This window comes from Coenobita brevimanus, chromosome 90 (genome assembly GCF_032717465.1).
Source record: "Coenobita brevimanus isolate Jiangsu-jjx chromosome 90, ASM3271746v2, whole genome shotgun sequence".
NCBI classification, from domain to species: domain Eukaryota; kingdom Metazoa; phylum Arthropoda; class Malacostraca; order Decapoda; family Coenobitidae; genus Coenobita; species Coenobita brevimanus.
Window position 1 is genome coordinate 16,512,768 of NC_137043.1, and position 12,355 is coordinate 16,525,122.

The following is a 12,355-nucleotide window of genomic DNA, read 5'->3' on the forward strand; positions in this document are numbered from 1 at the left end:
GTTTGACATGTTCAGGAAAATATATAGGAAAGAAAGGGGATCTGTACTTTGATTTGGAGAAGGCCTTTGACAGAGCCTTTAGGGAGGTGGTGGAGTGAACAATGAGAAAGCTTGGAATCGAGGAGAGACTGGTTAGAGTGGTTATGGTTTTGTATGTGGGTGCTCTCACCCAGGTGAAAGATAATGGAGATTTTAGTGATGAGTTTTCCTCGAATATCAGCATGCATCTAGGACGATCCCCATATTGTTTATCATGGTGCTTGAATCCCTCTCATGTGACTTCAGAGATGGACTTCCGTGGAAGATGTTGTATGCCGATGATCTTGTGTTGATTGCAGAGAATGAAAGGGTGGTGGTGAGAAGATTTAGGCAGTGAAGAGATGGTATGGGGCACAAGGGCTTGAGAGTAAATGAAGATAAAACAAAGGTGATGGTATCTAGGGTTAGTGGCGATACTGTCAAAGAAGAGGGAAAGTGGCCATATGCGGTTTGCCACAAGGGCGTGGGAAGTAATTTCATCTTGTGAGTGTTTGTAATAAGTGGGTGCACTAAAGATGCACTGGTACTAGAGATAAATCGCGAGATAATGCTGGTTTGATGCGTGCAATGTATCTGGGAGAGTATGTGGAGATTGTCAGGCGTGAAAGGATTGATCTTGCTAGTGTGTCTGTTGAATGTGTGAGTTTTTTTACTTGGGAGATATGTTATGTGCTGCAGGTGGGGCTGAAGCTAGCTCTGTGGCTAGAGTGAGGAATGGTTCGAAGATATTCAGGGATCTGTTGCCTCTCGTCACTTTGAAAGGACTCTCCCTTCGTGGTAAGGGATCTTTATGAGCGACATGTGTTAAGTGTAATGCTGTATGGTAGTGAGTCCAGGGCAATAAAGGAAGAGGATATTCATTCGCTCGGCAGTAAGACCTAGGCAGTAAAGGAAGAGGATTATCATGGGCTAAGTAGTGAGATCTGGGCAGTAAAGGAAGAGGATATTCACAGGCTTGGTAGTGAGACCTGGACAATAATGAAAGCGGTTATTCGTAGGCTCAACCGTACAGTAATGACAATGATTAAGTGGATGTGCAGTGCGACTCTGAACGAAAGACCTGGCGAAGCTTGGTTTACGATGGAAGAGTTGGGAGGAAGGATGGGATTGGAGTGTAATGGTGTTGTGATGAGGAGGGGTAGATTGAAATGGTTTGGGCCTGTGGAGAGGTTGGGGGATGGCAATTGGGTGCAGAAAGTGAGAAATGTGAACGTTGGGGGTGGTGTTGCGTGAGGCAGACCGAGGGAGACCTGGATCGAAGTCATAGATTGTGACCTCGAGGTTAAAAGACTGAATAAAGAGGCTGCCAGAGATCGTGCAGCGTAGACAGCATCCATTCAGTGACCGAGGCCGACGCATGCAAGCATGTTCGAGCCTTTCTAAAAGAAATGAAAAGAAACGAAACGAAGCGCTGAGGGATGCTGACCTCCCCCCCCCCAATAAATAAATAAATATATATATATATATATATATATATATATAAAACATGATTGGAAACTTGTATTTAGTGGAAGACCTTCCCACCAACCAGAACTCACCTGGCAAGTTTCATTCAACTCCATCAAATAGCCTACGAGTTGAAGCGCGCGCGCGCGCGGACACACACACACACACACACACACACACACACACACACACACACACACACACACACACACACACACACACACACACGGTTAGAAACTTGATCTTGTTTTGTGACCTTGGCCTTTGAATAATTGTTGTTAAAAACTAATTGCTTCCTTCTTGCCTTGTTATGAACCGTTCCTCCAGGTGTTGTCTGATTAGGCTAAACAGTAGCTACCAAAGCAGTATGACCTTGTCGTTTGACCAAGAGTAGGTTTCCCCATAGAGTGGTCCCCAGTCCTTCCACCAAGTTTGGTTAAAATCGGATAAATCTCTTTGAGCTAGATTGTTAACACACACACACACACACACACACACACACACACACACACACACACACACACACACACACACACACACACAGCTCAAAACATAACGCCCACTCTTGCTTCGCGAGCGCTGGTGCAAAAATATGACCTCATCGGGCTGAGAGGATGAAAATGATGTTAGAGCAGAAAAGAGGCATATAAATACAAAAGGAGGATTGCAGTGCTGGAGATTAAGACTGGTTGTAGGAAATAGAAGCCTAGAAAGTGTGAGGTTTAGTACGATATTTAGCCGTATAACTGAAGCTAATTTTGCGATGACGTGGACAAACTATTACTTTTTGCGACAATTTCTGAAGCGGGTGATGATGATAGAACATGTCTGACATTCCTGTGTCGTTACTAATCACTGTTTTAAGTGTGATGCAGGCTGAAGACACATACCTGTTACTGGTGTTCATAAATGATCCTCAAAACTTGGGTCTTTCTTGGTATTTTGCGTACTTCATTTATAATAACGAGACCGATGACTAGAAAGAACAAACAGTAAAAGTAAAAAAAAAAAAAGATAAGCGTTTGGAAAAAATGAGAACCATGGAAGAAACAAAAGACACAGACTCTCTGGCCCTTGGTGCGAGGGGGAGGATTGGGTGAGGCAGTTGAGGGGACACGGGGCAATTCCCGTGGAGCATAAGACACCAGACCAGACACCAGCCCGGCATCCAAATGTTGAAATTTCGAAAATGTGGTTAGGGTGGTGAATACGTAGGGCTGAGAACTGGGGTGGAAGGAAAGGCTTACAGTATAAGGATTCGATGAATATGCATCTAGAACTTTACTTCTATCCAGCTGTTATAACTGAGAGCTACATTAAACTAATGTAAACTAATATATATATATATATATATATATATATATATATATATATATATATATATATATATATATATATATATATATATATATATATATATATATATATATATATATATATACATATATACTGTGTATCTATCTATCTGTCTATCTATGTATGTATCTATCTATATATCCCATTGGCCTCCAGTGTCCTCAATATAGGACGGAACTGGGCATTTTCAAAATTTAATAATGAAGGGAACCCCGGGTAGGAACCTGTGAGCTTCGCGACTATGAGCAGACAGGCGGAGGGCGGCACACCTAACATACTTCCAGCAAAATCCCTCGCACAGGAAGTCTGGGAGCCAATGGGATTATATATATATATATATATATATATATATATATATATATATATATATATATATATATATATATATATATATATATACATGTATGAACCGTATATAAACTTTAGCATACCACAAATCCGTCTATGTTTATACTGTATTCGCTGCCTTGCGTATCCTTGACATGGATGGTCAGCTCTAGCTTGCACGTTCAAGTCGTATTTACCAGTCCTGAAAGGCCACTGATCCGTAAGGCCAAGGACCAATACATTGACACTGATGAACTGACTTCTCCACCCAGTGCTTCATATATGAGGAAACTATGTGGAAGAAGTCTGGAGAGTACGGTGAGGAGTGCGTATGCAAAATGTGATGAAATGTCTGAGTTTCCATTTGAAAGATATTTTATGTGTCCTCGATGGAATCTCGACAGGGTAAGAATATGTAAAAACACATGAAAGGACCTATTGCATCCAACCTTGGATGGTCATGGGGATTTGTATGCTACGCTTATTTAACATTGTTATACTACTGTAGTATCCCTCGATAATCCAGCATTACTTTACTTGGTGTTTGAAGCTTCATTCACACACCATCTGAAGAGTTGTAATGGATAATAACCTTCTGCAAAGCTTGTTTACGGAACCTACTGATTTCCACTTGAAAATTTACTTATGGAATATTTATCTAAACAAGCAGAGCAATGTGATCTCCAGTGCTGGCGTAACTTTTACTGTAAATGATAATACCATATGCCTCACGGAACAGGTTGTCTTCGGCAATATCTCATTTATTAGATTCAGGGAGAGTAGAAACATGATAAAGGGTACCAGTGCTAGCCACACCCACCACTGCAATATTGGATGGCGAAAAAATAATTATTAGCTAGTTAAGAGCCTAAATGATACCCCTTTGGCTTACAAGTCACCTCAGTACAGTTAACTGCCCAGTGCCCCACCCGGCCTTCTGCATCATATTTACGACTATTCCGGCAGGATGCTAGTACGCGGGCAGCGAATGCTCTTGCTTTGTGTATTTTATTTGTATTTTGTTTTGTGCATGTTCTGTATGTATGTATGTATGTGTGTATAGCCCACCCCTTAACATGTTCCGCATAAGGCCGTCCATCAAAGCACTACTGAGACTCAATAGGTGTGTGAGTGAGTGACATAGTAAGGGACACACTGTATGTGGCCGCCCGGTGGCTGCTGCAAAATGAGTTACTGATTCATTTTCTGGATGTTAACTGGAATGCTTAATCTCATTTCTTTATACTCTGGGAAAGTTTAACCTAAACGTGGGAACAAAAATGGAGAAATTTGTTTTAGGCCGTTCCATTCCTAGTATGACGGGGTGCGTTAAGAAAACAGTGTTGACGAGGAATTCAAAAGTTAATAATGAGCTAAATGTGAGGATATAAGAGCAAGTACATCCTGGATATGATGGAAAATATGGCAAATTCTATGGACGTAAATAAATGTTATGAAGAATATACTGTAGGCAAAATATTAAAAGTATCAGCGAATGACAATATCTCAGGGAATCACAGAAAGAAATTGCAAAAGAGTTTATAATGTTTAGTTATGACAAACAACAGTAAACTAACAAAATTCGATTCTACAGGGTGAGAGGGGGGATGATCTGAAATGATGACTCATTCATTCATTCATTGCCAGACGCCATGTATCCCAAACGGGGTGACCAGGGGCTTCGAGTTAATTGTTTTACTGGGAGGGGCACTAATCCTCCACCAACCCCACCTGACACGTAGGGATGCCAACAGCATCTGGTGTTCCCAGGCGGTCACCCATCCAAGTACTAACCAGACCCAACGTTGCTTAACTTCGCTGATCGGACGGGAAGCGGTGTACTCAACGTGGTATGACTGATAACATCGAATAATTATTTGACATTCTGAATAAAAGGCACGAGCCTTGGGCATAAATGCAGCAGTAGAAAGATTTTCTGTCATCATCATCACCAACATCGGCCGTGGCTACAGTAAGGACGACGATAACGACAACAACAACAGCCAGCAACGACAATGACAACATCAACAGTATCAACAGCAACAACAACATCAGTAACAACAGCAACTACAATGACAATGACAGCAGCCGGCAAAAACAGACAGCATTATCAACAACAACAATATCAACAGTGGCAACAGCCAGCAACGACAACACAACAACAACCCATATTAACATCAATAGCAAGAGGACCATCAACAACTATATCAACAACAACAACAACAACGTAAACAACAACATCATTATTCCAGTCGTTACTCCCATATATAGATAGGGTGGGGTATGATCCAAAAACAAACAAAGTGTAAACATAAAAGTGGGACAGCTCTCATCAGGATCCCCGGTGATATGGGTTAAAAAAATTTATCAAGCCTTAAGAAATCTAGTTGTACTTCACTCTATGGCAATAAGCACATTTTTTTTTTCTGTGCAGTTATAGTGGTAGGTGGTGGCGACCGTCATCCACTCACTTGATGTAGTGCTGCCTACTTCTTTCTTAGCCTTTATCATTCTTTTTCTGTGCCTGCCCTCCTCTCTTCCTATTTCTCCCATCTTTCCTGTCACTTCTTATTATTTTTCTTTCCTTTACAGGTGGCTTTACATTGAGTGACAAGCCAAATGGTTTCCTGTAAGCCAAGAAACCATTTACAACGCTGGGTGGTAACCATGTAACCAAACCATACGTGCTCCCTACGTGTCTACAAGTGGGTTGGTGGAGGGTTAGTGCCCCTTTCCATAAAACAAATAACTCAGAGTCAAATGGCCACCCCTTATGGGATTATGGCGTCTGGCAATAAATTAAAAAAAAAAATAGGTTTGCTTTGGATATACCGGTATAAGTTTGACAAAAAAAAAAAAAAAAAAAAGGCAAATGTATGGGACGTGTTTTTCCGTGGCTACCTTCAACAATTTCGATCCCTTGTTATACGTGTAGCTTCATCATTTCCCATACCTAGTTTTCACACACACACACACACACACACACACACACACACACACTATATATATATATATATATATATATATATATATATATATATATATATATATATATATATATATATATATGAAAAACCTATGGCAACATCACCCACTCCTGTTCCACGCCAACACTGTAATTGAACTCTTCACTCCGACATCCATTTTCTCATTCACGTGCGCCACTAATATCACAAATGCTTTCTTCAGTAAAGAACATTTCTCTGTTTACACGATATATCCGTAAGAGCTCCCATAATTCCTCTTTTAATTTTAAACAGATCCAGAAATTCTACAAATTTTTCTTTTTCTTTCTCATATGCAAGAATAATGATCCACATCTCCCCTCCCTGTCCTAAATATACCCTGCCCATCACTCACCAAGCATTACGGAATCTTGTTTACCTTTCCTATAAGTATTTTTTCATATTTTTCTTTTTTCAACAATGAGAAAAAGATCAAAAACTCGTCCAAGTATAGTTGATGCTTTCATTTAGATCGACCTTACCCCCTCTACCAAGGCACAATCGCAACCTAATTCAGTTCCAGTGGTGGAACTAGATTTAAAAAAATTCTTTCCACTCTCCCTTGTACAGTTCGTCATATCTGCATACACCTGAAGGATGCAAGAGACTTAAGAAAAGGTGAAGAAATGTGCTGTCATATGACATAAAATGGAACAATGTTTGTGCAATGTGAGCATGGGTGTGTTAATACGAACACAATTTCATACCCACACTAAAAAGAAGTAACCAAAGGCTGTGAACCAGGAAAATTTGTCTCAAACTGAGCAAAGGAAAGTCAAAGTTTATTCGGGTACAAGGTAATAATCATTTCAAGGAAAGTGGAAGAAGTACTTACTGCCGGTGATTTTCCCAGTGTGCAGCACCACAATGTCACAGACGCCAGTTTCTGCGAGGACCGAAGAGGCAATGAGACAGGTTGCTGAAATAAAGGTGTGAGCGGAGGTGCCCATTGGGAAACAAACAAACTAAAAAAAAAAATGACAGAATAAACATACGGCTCAGCTGCACGAAAAAGTTCATTAATGCTAAAATTCTGTCCAAACGCGATCCGGGATACGGTAGAGAGCTGTAGAAGCCGCTTTACAGTGTAAAGGATAGAAAAGATGTAAACCTGTTTACCAGGTCGACTAATAAATGGAAAAAGAGCGTCAAAGTTGGTCATAAGAATTAAGTTAAATTTAGGGGCACGTCCCTTTGAATGAAGAATGAAAATAATTAGGAGAAACGTGATAGGTGCTGCTGTCACTGGACTTAGCCGAACTACTAGACAGTGAGGAAAATGAAGGGTGGCTTAGGAGAGGAGCTGTGCTCTTCAACAGTGGGAAATTTAGGCAAAACCAGAGAAGTTATTGCTGGAAGAAGAAGAAGAAGAAGAAGAGAGAGAGAGAGAGAGAGAGAGAGAGAGAGGAGCAATGGTGTTAACGCGTTACATTGTGCAAAGTATAGAATAACAGAAGCAAAGGCTGAGAGCAAAACCCGATCAGAAAGACTGAGGACCAAAGGGAAAAGTGGAAAATATAAAAGTAAAAGGGAGTCGTTAAAAACAGTGAGGAAGAGAGGGAGCAGAAAACTAAAAATAAAAAGGGAGAAAAAGAAAATTGGAAAGAAAGGACTGTAATCCAAGGCTGTGGCCGCAAAGAGAAGAAAAAGTGTGAAAGTTGCAGCCTGGGGCGGGCCGAGGATTGCCAGCAAATGGAGGGGGGAAGAAACCGACGGACGAAAATAATAAACTAGGATTAAGGCGAGCATTTGCAGAGGGATCGATTTGTCGTATGCAATGTGAAGCTCAGGTATAAGAAGTATTTAGTGAACCTTCATTTTTGTGTCATAAAAGGTTCCCAATCCATCAAGAAAAGAGGTGAACAGTGACGCGAAAAAGTGGTACGGTAATTACTACAGATATGGAAATTTTGAGCAGAGGCCACAAACTGAGAAATGATCATTGAAAAGGAATTAAAAAATATAGGGAACAGATTCCATTTTACAAGTTGCGGCATTGGTGGGAATAGAAGGATGTTGCGAAGGTGAGCCTTTCATTGCAATAAAGGCAGATTGCTGGAACGGATGCCGAGGCAAACAGAGAAATGGGAAGGAATTTGATAAGTGACAAAGTACATAATGGGTGATGGGTGCAGCAGATTTATGCGGAGAAAGGAAAGTGGTGAGTGGAGAATAGTGTTAAGGAAGAGTGAGAAAACGATGAGGAACTCGTGCAAGTGTGAAATTTATTGAAGTTGGAGGCCGTGGAAAAGTGAGGTTTATGTACAGTCGGCCTAAGAAGTGACAGCGGAGTATCCAGAAGTTTTCGGTCAGCGATAGTGCACATACTCTTCCTTATATATCCACGAGGTGAAACCTAATACGTAAAATTGTTACAAAAAACAATAAATCAATGCCAAAGTACCTGTATATTTCAAAACTGTAGGAAGCAGTTCGTTAGTTACGATAATAGGAAATCCTAAAGGAAACTAATTGAAATTTCACAACTATCGTTCAGGGACAGTCAGGAATAATTTGTGGAGTTCAAATCTAGTATGGTAACGCGCAATAATTTTTTAGCAGCGTAAGACCGAACGAAAAGGAACTTCAATAAAGAGTTAAAATTAGTAATATTATTTATAAAATAATTTCCGTTACAATACTAGGGAATAATTTGAAGTCATTTATTTCCGTTTCCAATGTCTTCATGCACGACGACAGAAAGCGGGAAGTAGGCGTAAGCCAGTAAGCTAATTTAAATGTTTCGAGCAACACGCACGAAAGGAGATAACATTTACTCAAAGACATGCAGTTATTTCACTGCCTTTGGCCAGTTTTCCATTACGTAAAATCTCTGATTTATTTAATATAAGCCAGAGGGCTATCTGTGAAGGAAGTATAAAAAAAATAAACCTCGAAATTTGCCTAGAGACGGAATTCCTTGGAGAATGCTAACTTTTGTCGTGGTCTGATATCCTCAGTGCATAATCGATTAGCAAGAGTAATAAAATCAATGAGTTCAAAACTTCCAAATCAGCATTTTCTGTTCAGCAGGACATTACAGTTTATTTTAAAAGTCAGATATTAAGATTAAAAGATGGAGTAAAAATTGCGTGCTTTTGCACTGCAAGAGTTTATGAACTTCATATTTTGGTCCTGCTTATTGCCTAGTGTAAGAGAAAAAGGCTGAATCTGTCATACCTCCTTACAACTATTTTTTTTTTTTCATCAATGGAGAAAAAGGTTGCTAATTATAATTATTATTGGCGAGAGGAAGACGGAATAAAAGGGCAGTATGGTCTTGCTGCTACCGCAGGTAGGGCATCATTACGAATAATAATTTCTTTGTTATGGCATCCTTATTGTTGCTGTATCATCACCATAGCATCTGAAAATAAGGCAGTGTATTGCAGTCACAAGAATTTTCCTTAACTGGTCTTCAAAACTATAGCATCTGTATTTGAAATCAGGAACACAGAGTAATAGGCCTACTGCCCACCGCGCACGGAGTAATACATTTCACATTGATTCAAATCGGGAAAGGTAACTATTAACTTTAATATATCACTGCCTCCTGTTATTCATTTTACACAATTCTTAGCGCGATATAATATATATTTTAATTGATATGACATGATGAAGTCATTGAATGTTTACGTTATATTCTGTTTTCATTGAACGTATGGCAGTGCAGAGTGACCGAAGCAATCTGAAACTCTGCCATCACTTCTTGGGGCGACTGTACAATGTCAGCTAGCGGATTAGCACTTAATCAAATAGTCTTTTCATAACCCTGTGTACACATTCTCTCTGTCTTTTTTTCATTATGGCCGTATCATCAAAACATGCTCGCTGTACACATTCTGTCTCTTTTTCATTATGGCCGTATCATCAAAATATGCTCGCTGTACACATTCTGTCTTTCATTATGGCCGCATCATTAAAACATGCTCGCTGTGCACATTCCGTCTTTTTTTCATTATGGCCGTATCATCAAAACATGCTCGTTTCTGCTTTCTTATGAACAGACTTTCTTACTACACCTTTTTCCTGAATACTTGTTCCTTATCTACTCCACTTGGCACAAATCAGGCATGCATTCCTATACAGGCATTAGTTCCAGTGCCCTCACAGGTAACTTACATCACTCGTATCAAACCCAGGGTTCACACTCATACATTAATGTGATTATCAGCATACCATACAATCCCTTGGCAGCCTCCTTCCATAATGATTTCTCAAAATCTAGTCGTCCATAGCCCAGACCACTTTTTCTGTTGCTTGGCTGTGCTTAATCCAGAGACCTCAGTGTTTCTTAGTGGCAAGTAAAATCGCCTGGCGGTTTTTTTTTTTTTGTTTTTTTTAAGCAAAACAGGTAATTCGCTCCTGAGGATTAAGGATTAACCATTCACATCAACTAGAGCCCCTCCTGTTCACGTTACATCACACTCTGAGTCACTTTCTCTTTCAGTACTCTTCAGTTTACTTAGATCCATATTTATCTTCAAATCACGATACCCACAGACATTCACAGAACTCTAAGTCCTGCTGCAAAGATCATGTTTACTTATGAATAAATAATTTTTAATCTCAAGATTATATGATGAATGCGATTTAAAGATTATTAAACAAGAAACACTTCAAGACTGGAATACCCACGCTTACCAATTAGTTTATGGGCCGGACATTTGAGCTTGCTTTGTGACCTTTGTGACTGATGAACAGTTCCATAATCAGGGCGACAATCTGAAGAGTTTAAGGGATCATTAGTGACATCAGATATGTCAGTAACCGAATCAGGCATATCAGGGGTTGTGAATCGGTAAGAGGGACAGCAACTGTATCAACTCGTCACTGGAAAGGAATCTGATTTGAGATACTTGGCACAAACCAAGCTTGAATAGTAATGCCTCCAAGTGCCGATAACACATCGATATTTTTGTCTACCATGGCAATAACACCCAGTAAAACGTCAGCAGGACAGCTGATCCAAGGAGTGATAGGGAAATCAACAATGAATGGATCTGCCGGATCATGAAGAGAAATTTGAAGTTGAATTTTGCCTCTGATGTTTAAATCTGATCTATGTACACCACGAAGACGATGATTGGAACACTTAAGGAAGCTAACATGTTTTGAGCTGTTACATTTAATTCTTGCTAACGCCTGTTCAGTTACCAAATTGACGGCGGAGCCTGACTCCATAACGAGAGAGACATTCACTTGACTGCAATATCCTCGCACAACTACCCCTAAGGAACCTAATGCACGAGCAATATAGAGGGACAGTTCATGGTGTTCAGTAACTGCTACATTGGAGGGTTCCGAGTGTCGAACTACTCTTCCTGCGAACACTGTCGTGCAAGAAAATAGCACTCATTAGTAGTATGGCTCGTGGATTCTTTGTGATACAATATTCACGGTAGGACTGCGAAGGTGATTGCTGTCGCCAGTCATAATACCTACAATATCCTTGTCCAGAACGCGACCTACGGGATTGTCTGACCTCAGGGAATTGTCTTTGCCTGTGATAATAACTTGACCTACGATGTCCAGAGACACCACAATGCCAGCAAACAATAAATGATTTCTCTCTCAGACGTGTTGTCGAATGGTCACACCCACTGGACAGGCTCGAAACAGGTGTAGGCAATCTGCGTCTCGAGTAACAAGTATAAGTAGAGACACCGTAGATAGGTGAGAGTAAACGAGCGATGTACAGCCGCGCCCGCCATTACTGCTCGCATACGTGGTTGAGACTGCGAAAGTGATGTACGAGACACTACAATGGATGGAAAATGAAAGAGAGAAGGGGAAACCAAGGTAGAAGGATTAGTGAGAGAGGGTGATGGTGTTGTAAATGGAGTTTTGACAAAGTAAACTGAAAGTAGATCAGCAGGAAAATGAGAAAACGGAAGAGGTTCTCTTAGGGGGGAAGGAGTGAGAATATCTGGGTTATTATTAAGAAAACAGACAAGTTTATGAAGCGTGAATAAAGAGTCATGGTGAGAGAAACGATTAATAAAACTGAAACGTTTAGTAATGCGAAAGATCTAAAACACTTAATGAAGTCAGGAATGAATGATAATAATAATCACAATATTTAGAGAAAGTGGCAGTCATTAGAGAAAGTGGCAAGGGAACATTAAATAATCACGATTAATTCACTGACACTGTGGGGAGACCAAGTTCTCGGTGTCGTG

General features: G+C 40.2%; 1 non-coding gene across 1 annotated transcript; it reads right to left on the minus strand.

Annotated features, from left to right (window-relative positions):
• Positions 1-4,913: 4,913 nt before the first annotated feature.
• LOC145411757 (5S ribosomal RNA) lies at positions 4,914-5,032 on the minus strand. Its single transcript, XR_013899459.1, has one exon. It is a non-coding gene; the product is annotated as a 5S ribosomal RNA (ribosomal RNA).
• Between the last annotated feature and the right edge of the window lie 7,323 nt (positions 5,033-12,355).